At 39.4% G+C, this 12,761-nt stretch overlaps 1 long non-coding RNA gene across 1 annotated transcript; it reads right to left on the reverse strand.

The window, feature by feature from the left end:
* Positions 1-1,827: 1,827 nt before the first annotated feature.
* LOC130153933 (uncharacterized) lies at positions 1,828-3,287 on the reverse strand. The gene is made up of 2 exons (XR_008823544.1): positions 3,204-3,287; positions 1,828-3,103 (listed from the first exon to the last, which is right to left on the reverse strand). It is a non-coding gene; the product is annotated as an uncharacterized LOC130153933 (long non-coding RNA).
* Positions 3,288-12,761: the final 9,474 nt, after the last annotated feature.

Raw genomic sequence — 12,761 nt, forward strand, 5'->3', positions numbered from 1 at the left:
AGACCACTCAATGTCCTTTTGTCAAACTGATTGTATCTAATTAAAAAAGAAAGAAATCCCAGCGATGCAGCTTTTCTTCCCATTAACATGCACTGCACAGGTTACTACCTAATTTAATAGAGAATGTTGTCTTGCATTGCTCCATCCCTCATGAAACTGCCCTGTTTAGATGAAGTTATGGGAAATTTTGAGTTAGTTAAAAAAAGAAACAGCAATCCCCACCCTAATACACAATAATATAATTTGACCATTTATTTCCTTTTCTTAATAAGCGTATCCAACTTGGAAACAGACGTACTAGCCCTTGGCCTCATACCTCTGCTAGCTTGACTCTCTGATTTCTTGGTAAATAGATAAACATGCCTATAAGATTAAGTGACAAATTCACATCAGCACCCAAAGCTCTTTGATCAATACCACTAATCCGTTAAAGATTACAACAAAGAATCTTAGGTTTCTGTCCCTTCATTCTGGTATTGAGTGTGAACTGAAAAATAAGGGACTAAAATGTTTCTAAAATTAAATGAAAAAAGAAAATTACCCTTTGCACATTTTAAAGATAAAGAACCCTCATTAGTGCTTCTGCTAGCCTGGACAGACTGCCTTTGAAAGCAATTTAAGTATAACAAAGTAATTTTCAAATTAGAAAAGGAACGGCAGGTGTATGAAATGAGACTGTAACAGGGGCAGCCACACAGCCAGATCCAAAGTCCCATCTATCTCCTGGATCTGACAACAGTTAATTTGACCAAATGGCAACTGCACCTGAAGGAGAGGCAGCAACAGCTGAATTTAAGCCAAGGCAAACGCCTACTGAGAACTTAGCATAGGATTCAGAGTCCATTGAAGCTGGTGGGAATTTTTCTGTTGACTTCAATTGCCCAAACCTGGCCTTCATTGCTTTGAATAAATGAGAGTTTCTGACTAAGCATCTCCTCTTTCCTAGTGGAAAGAGCCCCTGTGAGAAGCTTCACTGATTTACAAGCTGATGGGACTCTGCTTTAATTTATTTAAAGTTATTTATATGTGTGAGAGTATGCTTGGAGAGTCAGGTTCTGTGGGGATGAAAGTGGAAAGGATGCTTACCAACATGCTGCTAAGGTGACCCAGGTAAGTGTCCCCCACTGTCTGTGACCTGTTAAATAGTTTTGAAAACACTCCTGACTGTTGATAAGAGGCTTGCTTATTGCTTTTGGTTTGCTTGCTTCTGATTTCCTTTTGTGTTCTCATTTGTATTTCCTCCCTCTCCTCTGCCATAGTCTTTTGCTTGTTATAATTGAAAACTGATAGGAGAAAGGTAACTTTCTGTAAATGTTCCCTGTGCACTAATGTTTAAAAATGTAGTACTCGATGAGCCTTTGAGCTGACTACTGGGGTTGTTAGATCAAGGTCATAATGAGTTGGTACGTTTGCTTACTACAATATATAGGAGCCTAATGGCAGCTGCAATCATTTACTTTCACTCCCTGGCTCTTCGAGAGTTATTTGCTTGGTTACATGAGTTGTCAACAATAATGCAGATGGGGATGAAACCTGGAGAAATTAACATAAATAGTGTCAACATGCTGTCTTCTGATGTAGTGCCAGTTTCTTTAGAATTCGTTTTATTGCTCTCAATATTTTCTTCTCATCGTCACTACCACAGCATAATTTCAACACTGAAAATTAATTTCGTCTAAATGTACTGTCCTGTTCAATCAGTGATGGAGGGTTCATTCAGTCACTCCCTCCTCCTCGCTTTTCCCCACCTACTATGCTATCTGCTGTTTACTGCTTGTTCTCTGGACTTTCACACCCCCAACGTTTGAGAAAGACAGAAAAATGCCATGGTATTTCATTTAGTTTATTTTAACTCTACTCCCTTGGGTTGTGAGAAAGTGAAAATTACTTTGTAAGAAAAGACTTGGCTAACATAAGAGAAGATATCACTAAATGCTGAATCTGAAAATCGAAGTGTAGACAAGGTGCTATTCAAAACTGGTAAAGTAATTCCTTTGATCTTCAGGCATGTTGTTTCATGACCAGCATCTCCTGAACACTGCTGTGCATTTTGAGGCTTTGTTGCTTTCCTTTTTCACCTCTGTTGAATTTACAATACGGTTGCAGGTTTCTGTGGTAGAAAGAATGGCCCTTTCATAGGATTCCTGTGGGAAGTTACAGTAGGGTGAACACCACAGGGGAAGGATAAGATTGATGTCTTCTCTTGAAAGATACATTTTAATCTAGTTTCTGAGAGGAATTCTGTATTCTGGATGAAGAGAGAGAAGAAGAGAGCTCAGGGTGGGTAATAAAGCTCATAGTTTCCAGCTCTGGGGGCAGGAGGGATGGAAGTAGCACTGGTTTGAATGCAGAGGCTGTACTGTTACCAGGATTTGCTTGTGTCCCTGGCCTGCAGGCATTCATCCAAGGTTTCTCTCTGCCCAGTACATCCATTCCTCTATCTCTGAATTCTTTTGCATTATTACAGTGTCTGTCTGGCTCCTTGGAGTGAGTTCCATCATGTGAAGTGAAATGGGTAGTAGGGAGATAGGGGGACCAGAGAAGAGATAAAAACTAGGCAAGAAATGTAAAATAAGGGGCTGAAAAAAGGGCACTCCAGAAATACTAGAACAGAGTGGTTGTATTTATATCTGCAAATTGCAGCTGCAGAGTCCTACTAGCAGCAGCAGGGCTGTCTTGCTGAGAAAGAGCAGGAGGAGAATCTTCTAGAAGACTGGGCTGTTGTAACTTGGTGGGGAGAGGAACAGGCAACTGCCCCAGGTTGGTGGAGAGCCAAGGGCTGGGGCAGGTGTAACGAGGTACCTGAGAGAGTGGTGGACATCCAGGTCGAATCACATCTACCTGGAGGCTGAAGGTGATGCCAAGCAGTAACAGTGTATGTCTTGGTCTCTGCTATTTTAAGTCCATTTGTCTGAGTGCTGAGTACCTTTTGACAAAATAAATCATGCTTTGTTTTGAAGATTTTCTGCATCGCAACCTTTTAGTAGTGCCTCTCATCTTCCACAAGAAAAACTCTGTTGGAGGCAAGTCTGGCAGGCTGTAGCGGCTATCGTCAGCCAAGGGGATATGATTGAAAGACTTGTATCGGAGTGGTCCTCAGAGCCTGTGTCAAACAGAAACAGCTTCAGGCAGGTAGCTAAGAGATGTGGTTGAGGGTCTGTCTGACAATCTGAGAAGGGACAGGTGCCTCCTACTAGAAATACTTGAATTTGGAGCGAGTCCAGAGGAGGCCATGAAGGTGATCAGAGGGCTGGAGCACCTGGGAAGACAGGCTGAGAGAGCTGGAGTTCTTCAGCCTGGAGAAGAGCAGGCTCTGGGGAGACCTTACAGCAGCTTCCAGTGCCTACAGGGGCCGCTGAGAAAGCTGGAGAGGGGCTTCTTACAAGGGTGTGTAGTGATGGGACGAGGGGGAATGGCTTTAAGCTGGAAGAGAGTAGATTTAGATTAGATATAAGGAAGAAATTCTTCAATGTGAGGGCGGCGAGGCGGTGGGCCAGGCTGCCCAGAGCAGCTGTGGGTGCCCCATCCCTGGCAGTGCTCCAGGCCAGGCTGGATGGGGCTGGGAGCAGCCTGGGCTGGGGGGGGGGTGGTGTCCCTGCCCGGGGCAGGGGGGTGGAACTGGGTGGTTTTTAAGGTCCCTTCCAACATAAAAAATTCTATGCATTTCCTCCCTCCTGTTGATACCTAGTAGAACAAGGAGGATTAATTGGTTATCTATCATTAGTCTGTATTATCATGAACAAACTGCTAACCCAGGCAGCCCCAGACAGATGATTTTGGCACGTAAAATGGGGTGTAGGGAGAGCCTTCAAGAAACTTGCAGGATTTGCAGACAGGTATCCAAGATGTCTAAATTCATTTTGATACTGTGCTTTGAATAGCAGCTGGTCTGTATTCTTCAGCTGGACATACTCTGCAGACTTCCTCAGTGCACGGTAGGAGATATTCAGAAAAATGTTATCCACCAAGGAAACATCAGACCTTTTCTACAGATTTTTCATTCTGAAATATAGATTCTGTATTTTTCACTCTTTGCTTCTAGAAAGTGTTGTAACAGTTCTGATCATCTGAGTAATAATGGTACTTGGACTACCATTTGCAGATAGAATTGACATAACCAAGAAAATGGAGATGGTAAATATATATATCTCGTATGTTATTGCCTTTCAGACTTTTTTCACCTATGTGAGCAGGTGACTTTAACATTATGGGTTTGAGCATTTCTCTGCCTGGATTGACTCATTACAAGGGCAGTCATTATGTTCCCTCCAGACAGATTTGCCTCTATATCAATTTAGCATATCTTTAATTACAACAAGGAACCCTTTAAAATTTCATCTGTGTTGTAAGGGTTTTTTTACATTCTAGTTGAATTCCACCCTGTAACATTAAATTGGACTAATTTACATACAACTGACCTTGCCTGAACCTATACTAATGTTAAAAAAAACAACCACAAACCCAAACCCAAGCTTAGAGTATAAAGTCAAGCAAGTCAAACACTTAAAAGTCCCAGGATCAAGGACACTTATGAAACTTTAAATCACCCCTTTCCTCATTCCAGGTGACCTTTGTTTTGCTCAATATAGAGTTCCCACTGAATAAGTAGTGGGTCAGTATTTCTTTTAGACATTGTTCTTCTGTTATTTACTGAGTTCTACTGAAACCTTGCATCCACAAATTAAAGAAAGCGTAGTCTCCTGGTGCTTTTGCATGGTCCTTTCAGTGTTGTATCTTGCTGATTTGCAGTTGTTTGTGAATTAATTAACATGGCATCCCTGCAGTTGAGGCAGTGTTGGCCCCTGTGTCAATATGAACTAGGCATAGATTAAAAGTGAGTGCTAATATTGTAAATCCAGTTTGAAGTGACTAGTGTCTAGTTTTGCAAAGCATTGTGTTTTCTGTAGCATGTTATATGTTCAAACTGAGTTTTCTGTTGGTCTCGGTTACAGATGTGATTGTTCAGCTTGTCTGCAAATCAAACCCCAGGTGTCTATGCTCGAATTCATGACCCTATCACTTCAGTGAGGTGGAACTCTTAAAAAATTACAACTTCTACATGCATGATTGTATTATCAGAAGCTGTATGTCTAAGGGAGCTAAACTAAGCTCCTATGTGCATTTCTCTCTGCCATCTTTATTTTTGGAGAACTTGATTTCTACAACCCTAACAATTTCTTTTGACATAGTGTCTTGTAATGGAATTCTCAGAGGTAGTTTTTCATATCTGTGTGTACATTATATATCTAAAATGTAAATATTAAGTTATATGTATACGTGCATATAAAATATATATTCACAATTCCACTCCTCTGCATCCCAGCCCAGATTGACTTTGACCTTTTTCCCCTTGAACAAGGCAGAAACACTAATTGTAGAGAAGAGGTAAACTGGCTGCTTTCCATCCAGCTGTGTGATGCTTGTTGACACAAGTATTTGTCTTCTCAAATGAACAGCGGCATAGAAGAAAGCTCAGAGCTCTTACTGTGCTGGGGTGCCTCAGGGTTTGCTCAAGGGTGGTCAGGGTGCTGTGTGGATCATGCAAAGTCCACTTAGGCTAAAGGAGCTGTGAGGATATATATAGCTGATAAAGAAGCTATGAAATTCTGGCGGGTTTCTAAGTGAGCAAATATTCTCAGAGACTGAAAATGTGGCCAGACTTGAATTAGTTTAATGGTAACAGGAATTTCCTTCTGTGACATTTCTGCCCCTGCTAAAAATCCAGGTCTCTGCTTCAGAGCATGAAAGTACTAGATAAGGCTGTCCCAAATGTTAACATGCACCAAGTGGATTTTCACCAGACCTCATGCCAAAAAAATGACTCTGCTGCTTTACTCAAGATCAAAAAAAAAAGTCAACAAACATCCAAAACTAAATGTCCCATTTGGAAAATTTGAATTGTTTTAATGAGAGAGATTTATTTGCAAGGAAAAACTGGATCTCAAATAGAAAATGCTAAGTATGCTTAACTACAGCCATCGGTCGTTATGAAGCCACTGTAAAGACCTTCCTCTGGGTCAGATACAAATCTTTTAGGTCATATTTGAATACTCCAGTAACACACAAAAATTTCAGATGTGCCAGTTTTCCTCCTACATTTTTTTTTTTTAGCAAATAAGACTTCCAGTTACCTGTCCTGTAAGCTTCTGAGAGATTCTGTTTCCTTGTGAACTCAGGTTGGATTAAAGCTTCTCAGCACAGCGATGAATCATGCCAGAAAACAGCCTGGAGTTCTTACTGGCATGCTGGACTTCCCGCATTGCGTTCATCATTCTGCTGGCCTTGGGCTGGTCAGGCCACCACTTCCAACCTTTGCTTCTCCAAACATTTAGTTGCTAAACATGGATGTGTTGAAGCGTGACCTTTTCTTTGCCTTTTTCCTCTGAGCTTGCACAACTCTTCCCTAGCTATCCAAAATCTGTTTTCTTTGTATATATTAAGGTGATTTGCTTTCATGGTGTACCTGCATCTCCAGAGAAAAATATAAATTAACATGAATTAATATTGGCTTTACATTCTTCCCCCCCACCCCCCCTATGTCACTCCTCCAGGTTTTCTTCCCTTTTAATTGGGAATGTGGTGTAAAGGGCTAATTCTGTAAAGTCTTGCATTTCCCAGTCCCCTTTTATTTCAGGGAGTGTATAACACTTTGCAGGACCTCCACTCAGGTCGGGATTCAGCCATTAGATTACTGAATATTCTTCAAAAGATAACCACAAAGATCTCATTACCTCAAACCCTTTTGAATGAGGCAGCAGGAAATATACCACATGAAGCAATCATGCGTTATTATTTAAATGGCCTAAGATAGATCCTCTTTTTCTTTACTAGCATCTTTGACCTCCCTTCTTCCTGTAGCCAAGCCACAGAAAAATTACATTTTGTAGCATACGTTTGTACACGATGCTCTCATTTGGTTATTTCTTTTCCAAGTGAAAACCACTTTCCTCCCCCACCCCTTTCGAAAATAAAATTGAATTTCTAGGAACTTAATGTGCAAACTTCACTGTTACATCCTGCAAAACTGAGATTACTAAGTGGAGTCAGAAAAGAAAGCTGTTTTTTTTATGATCACTTAATTTTAGAAACTTTAGATAGTCATTTGTGGTCTAGTGAATGCAGGGAACTAAATCCAGAGTGAATGCCAGAAGCAACAACTACAGTCCTTTTTTTTCCTAATTGAATTCTTTGACAATAGGTTCAAATTCAGAAGCCCAAGTTCTTAGTCTCCAAAATTCAGATACTTGGAACATTAAAATGATTAACTCACATTACAAGTATATTTACAATGTTCATGTCAACTGAATAGTGTGACATGCTATAGAATTCCTTCCTTTATAGTAAGGAAGCAGTAGAGCTGGGATTTTTAGTTTTGTTCTTTCTTTCTTCAGCCTTGAATTGGTAAATGGTAAACATTTTCAGTAGGGGAATGCAGGCAGAGGGGTGATCAGCACTGACAACATGCAGCTGTGGCCTTGCCTCAGCGGCAGTGGGTTGATTGACATGGATGATGTGCAGCTGTAGCTCGTTCCTGCTAAGTGGTTAAATAGCCCCGAGGAGTGTGGGGGAGGAGCAACGTGGTCTGACCTCTGGGAGAAGGGGATATAGCACAGACAGTAGAATCTGACCAAGGGTAAAGCCTTGTGGCAGCCTACTAGTCTGATTGCGCTGCAACAGTTGGTGCCCCGTGTGAGGCTGAGTTGGACTCTGCCTACAACGGTTTTCCTCTTAGAGGAAACAATGGAAAATTTCTATTTTAATGGATTTCTGAAAAATTGTGAGTGAAAAATTTCCTACTATGTTGGAAAATATTTCTGCAAGCTTGTCCATACTGGCTGTTTCTACCTTTACTAGATAAAAAAATCATTAGTTCATAGAAAAATTAAGTGTGTGTTTTTTTTTTTAAACTGTGATTGCTGTTTGGCAACAAACAGAAAATTAAACTTCAGTAGCTCATGGAAAGCTACTGTATGCATTACAGAGATTAGAGGGGGTACTGCTATGTGTATAGCATAACTGTATGGTGTTTTTCAGCTGATTTGTAATGGAAGACTGCAGTGTATAAACACCAAAGTCTGCTATAAATACACTCTGTGTTACCAGTATAAAGAACACTTTGATTTGATGATGCCAGCTAACTTGCCTGCTGTACTAGATATAGGCACACAGGGTGTCTGAAACAAAGCTGAGGAAACAACCTAGAGAGACTGCACTTGCTTGCTAGTTTTAATTAGCCATTCTCCTCCCTCTGTTCTCATGCAGGATTTTCATCCTTCAAATATATTTTAAAAATTCATAATGTTTACTGCTTGTTCACACTGCAGGCCATTTGATTTTTTTTTTTATAGTCTTGCTGGAAAAAAACCCCTTATACCCTGTCTTGCATCCCTTGCTGCCTTGGTCTTAGTCCAAGTTGCTTGGTCATTTGTTATATACGTCATAGGAGATCACATATCCTTTGTAGCATTTTTGTTCTCTACTCCCTTGAACTTCTTTATGCCTCAAAGAATTTGCTGCTTTATTTCTTCTTAAAGAATATCAGCCTTATTTGTCTACTAAATCACTAGGCTACTCAATTCAGTAAATAACTTGTTTTCCTTATGTTATGTCATCTCTATTTCTATACATTCTTTGGATAAAAATGTGGCAGTTCAGGTTTGTCAATATGAAAAGATGAGGATTCTTCTGCTAAAGTACCTTTAAAAAGAGAAATTGTACAACATACCTTGACAATTCTCTTTCAAACTTGAAAATGTGTTTCTATGCTTAATGAAATCATGCTTTTAGTGTATATTCCCTGGAGCCAAAGGGGTTTTAATGTGGATGTAGAATGTAGTAATTTTTCCACAGTTCCACATTAGCTGTTGTTGCTCGTTGGTTTACACCTGACTTGTTTCAGCTCCCTGAAGGTATACTGATTGTTAGTTAATGATGGTTAAAATTTCCTGTCCGCTTTGCTTGAATTCCTGGGCAGATCATGTTACACCTTGGCGTGTTGTGTGTGCCTACATGTGCATGATAGGTGTTTTCATAATTTTGTGAAAGATGATCTTTGTGTGCCCGAGCACATCTTTCCATTACATTATTTTGAGGCACAACAAACCTTTTGTTCCTTCAGTTCTTGAGAACCATTGTTGTTGTGCAGTAATAACTACATAATAAATACCTAGGCTGACGATGAGCCTGCACTGTGCTGGTTGCTCTATAAGCTTACACAAAGAGTTAGTAATTTTAGGTTGCAAATTCTCTGAGAGTAAGAAGTCATATGTAGAAGAGGCTGTATTTAATAGAATATTTTGATCCTTTTTTTATGAATGACAAGAACTGAAGCATTCAGACAAGTGAGTGACTTGCGCAAGGTCAGAAAGGAAACTGGAGCTGCCCAGCTCATCTTTCTAGCTGGAGTTTCAGCAACTTAAATGTACACTCTTCCTTCATGTAAGTTCTCAAGTATAGTTCTTTGGTGCTTCAGGCACTTTTCCTGAATAAGAAATTTGTTGAATCTTCCCCCTACTGCTCCTCTCCCCCCCGCAAGCCCCAGTTTGTTTTGAAAAATTAAATATACAGTAAAATTAAAGAAGATGCAATGAAAATGATTTTCCATAAAATGAGTGTGGTAGAAGCAGATGGAAATATAAAAACATTCTGGCTTTGATTCCATGATGATTTATGACCTCTTTCTTAAAGAGTTTTAGAAGATTATTAAATTGAAGCACAGAAAAAAAATATCAGCCGTTAGAAAACTGAATTTTTAGCTAATTTCCAAAAAAATACTTTATAGGGGTAGACCCATATTAGCAAAAGGAAAGTATCTGAGTATGTATTTTCAAAATGGACTTCCTAATTATTTTTTTCACCTAGTTATATGGTACCCATGAGATGGGTGAAGCAGACCCTTTTCTGGTCTAACATTTCCACATTGACAGGCAATGCGAATAAGAATTTGACTGAGCCAGTGCCCTCTGTCCTCTAGCCTGTCTTCCCTGACCTATTTTCTTCTTTTATCCTCATTTTTTTGCATATTATGAAAGAGCAGTCTGGTAGAATTCTAAGGTTTCAGATTATAATCCACTACTACAGGTTATTTGGCTGAGGGATGCGATGATTGTTGCACATGAATAGCAATGCTTTTTTAAGTACAAATGTAAGGAATTATCTTTACAATTGAGTTATCAGTAAATTCATCACCAAGTAAGCTATTCATGAATTAATGTTTATTCTTCCAGAGTATTGTTATTAATTTCCAGTACACAAGGTCATAGTGGGGAAGCATCAGTCCCTGCTTGTGGAAAGCCAGAGTAAGATCCAGCTGGTGTGATTACACTACAGATGATTTTAGCTATTCCTGTAGCTGTAGTGTGTGAGACATGGGGCACTTCCTAATTAAGCTTCTTAATTGTTTATGAAGGTTTATGAAATCTGATGATTTTAGATGTGTGTGGGTGTCTGAAAAGCCTTGCTGTAACATAAAAAATACAGAACAGCAAATAGTATGTGTGATGGGGATAATGGTGATTCCTTGGGTTTTGCCGGTGGTTGGGACCAACAAACAGTAATGGTAGCCTTGCTGGTGGCCTCCTGTTCAGTTGTTCCTGTTCCAGCTCTGATCCCTGAGAATAAGGACATCTGTGCTAATTTCCAGACCTGTTGAGTCTCGAGCCAGTAAAGCACACAATCTCTTGCATTGGAGCTCCTGATCACGAGCAGAACTACAGCAACCTGTGAACTACTGCACAGGATCAGGCCCTTTGCTCCCAACCAGCGTGGCAGTGGTCCATGGGTTACCTCATGGTATCGAGGTGTGTGTGGCCATGTTATGGGTGCCCTTATTTAGCCTTTCCATGCTATAGCTTCGTTCGGGATTCCTTGTTGGTCTACGAACTGTCCTTTTAATGTTTTATTTTTTTCCTCTGTCCCAATTAGTTTGTAAATGGAAGTCTCTTGTTACCGCTAATGTGCTCATTTAATCTTTTTAATTTCTTTTATCACTTCTGCATATTTTGGGGGGAATTGGGCAGTTTATAATAATTCCTATTAGCAAGGTGATCTAATTATTCACCTGAAAAATTCAACTTTAAAATAATTCACCTCTCTAAAAGGTATTTAGAAGTGTAACTGAGGTAAGTGCTTGATTCTGATTCAGTTAAATTCAATAAACATCTATTTATGCAAATCAGTTGGCCTTACAGTTCAGACATTCAATTAATTACAAGATTGATATGTGAAAAATTCACTTGCATAATCGTTAGGTTTCAAATTGCCTTATGGAGAGGGCTGTAACATATTCCCTCTTTATAGATGGAAAAGAGGATTGCAGGAGTGAGGTGATTTACTGATTAAATCAACCTGCGAGACACTGGCAGAACTGGAAGTAGGCAGGTAGTGAGCCTTGCCAAGCCCCATCCATTGCTCTGAGAGTAACCACAAGCTAACTTCAGCTGAAAACTTACCTCAAATAATTACTTACGTAATGCTTGCAGTGCTCCAGACAATTATATTCAATATATATTATATGTGATGAGTACTTAGGAGATGGAATTACTCATGCATATGTTATGAAACTGTATATATCACATGGGTTATAATTAAGGATATTTTTTGAAAATAGAATATTTATTCATTTATGAAAATGAGGATATTTATACTTTATATAACTTTTTAATTTTTTAAATTTTTAAAGTTTTTTTTGAAGGTCTAGACATATACTTTGTAGGAAAAATACTTGTAAGAGTTCCCCATCTCAAAACTTTTGGCAGTCAGTGGACTTTGTTAGGTTCTGCAGCTAGTGTAAGTCTCGGAAACAGTGTCAAACTATAATTTCCACTCCATTATGGAGAAATTGTAAGTGCAGTATAAATGAAATTAGAACTGGGTGAGAATATATGGCTTCATCATAAATCAGCTGATATTTCAGGTGTAACAAAAAATAAATGTACAGGCAGAATATTGTAATTGAGTCACGTTCAAAAATATTAAAAAGCTTCAAAGTGAATAATTGTTTCTCTTGTGAGTTCCTTCCCAGCATTAAGAGAACACGTGTAATATTGATGTATCGCACCAGTCGTCTGGAATGCTCCTTGCTGCTGGAGTAAACAGAGTCACTTTAATATTTTTGAAGGTTTTTCTACATTGTAAGAAGCATCATGGGAACGTATTAGGTTCATTAGAATACTGAAGAAATGTTAGCAGCAGTTCTAAGTGCCTCTTTCCTCCAAAACAAATTTTGTTATTTTGAGAGGAAAAAATACAGGCAGCGAGCACTGGAAAGAGACTCATGCTGGACAAGATGAGGAGAAAAAACTGTAGCCACTGTTGATGTTTACAGTTGTGGAAGCTTTTGAATTTAGGGAGTCTGTGTGTTTTCACTCTTAAAGCTGCATTTTTTCACGTCATATGAAGAAATATCTAGCAAGAGATAAAACACTAATATAAAGTTCTGATAACAAGATGCAGCTTTCAAATATCTCAGTGGAGAAAGCATTGGGGTGTCTGGGGCATCTGTTGATCTGACAAGTTGTATTCTATACAAACAAAATATATACCTTAAAGAACTGTGTATCTCTCCTCCACTAAGAGTACTGTCTGAAGCTGTTGCTTCTTGTTTTCAGACAATGGTAACGTGAAGAGTTATGCTGGTCCAGAGCACAATCTTATTTTATTTAGCAGTTGGGATCCAAGATGAAAGCCTGATCATGTGGCTGCACAAGAAAGCCTTCAGATAAGAGAAAGGTCCTCCTGGAATCAGCCTGGATGTGAGAAGC

This window comes from Falco biarmicus, chromosome 8, assembly GCF_023638135.1.
Source record: "Falco biarmicus isolate bFalBia1 chromosome 8, bFalBia1.pri, whole genome shotgun sequence".
Taxonomy (NCBI): domain Eukaryota; kingdom Metazoa; phylum Chordata; class Aves; order Falconiformes; family Falconidae; genus Falco; species Falco biarmicus.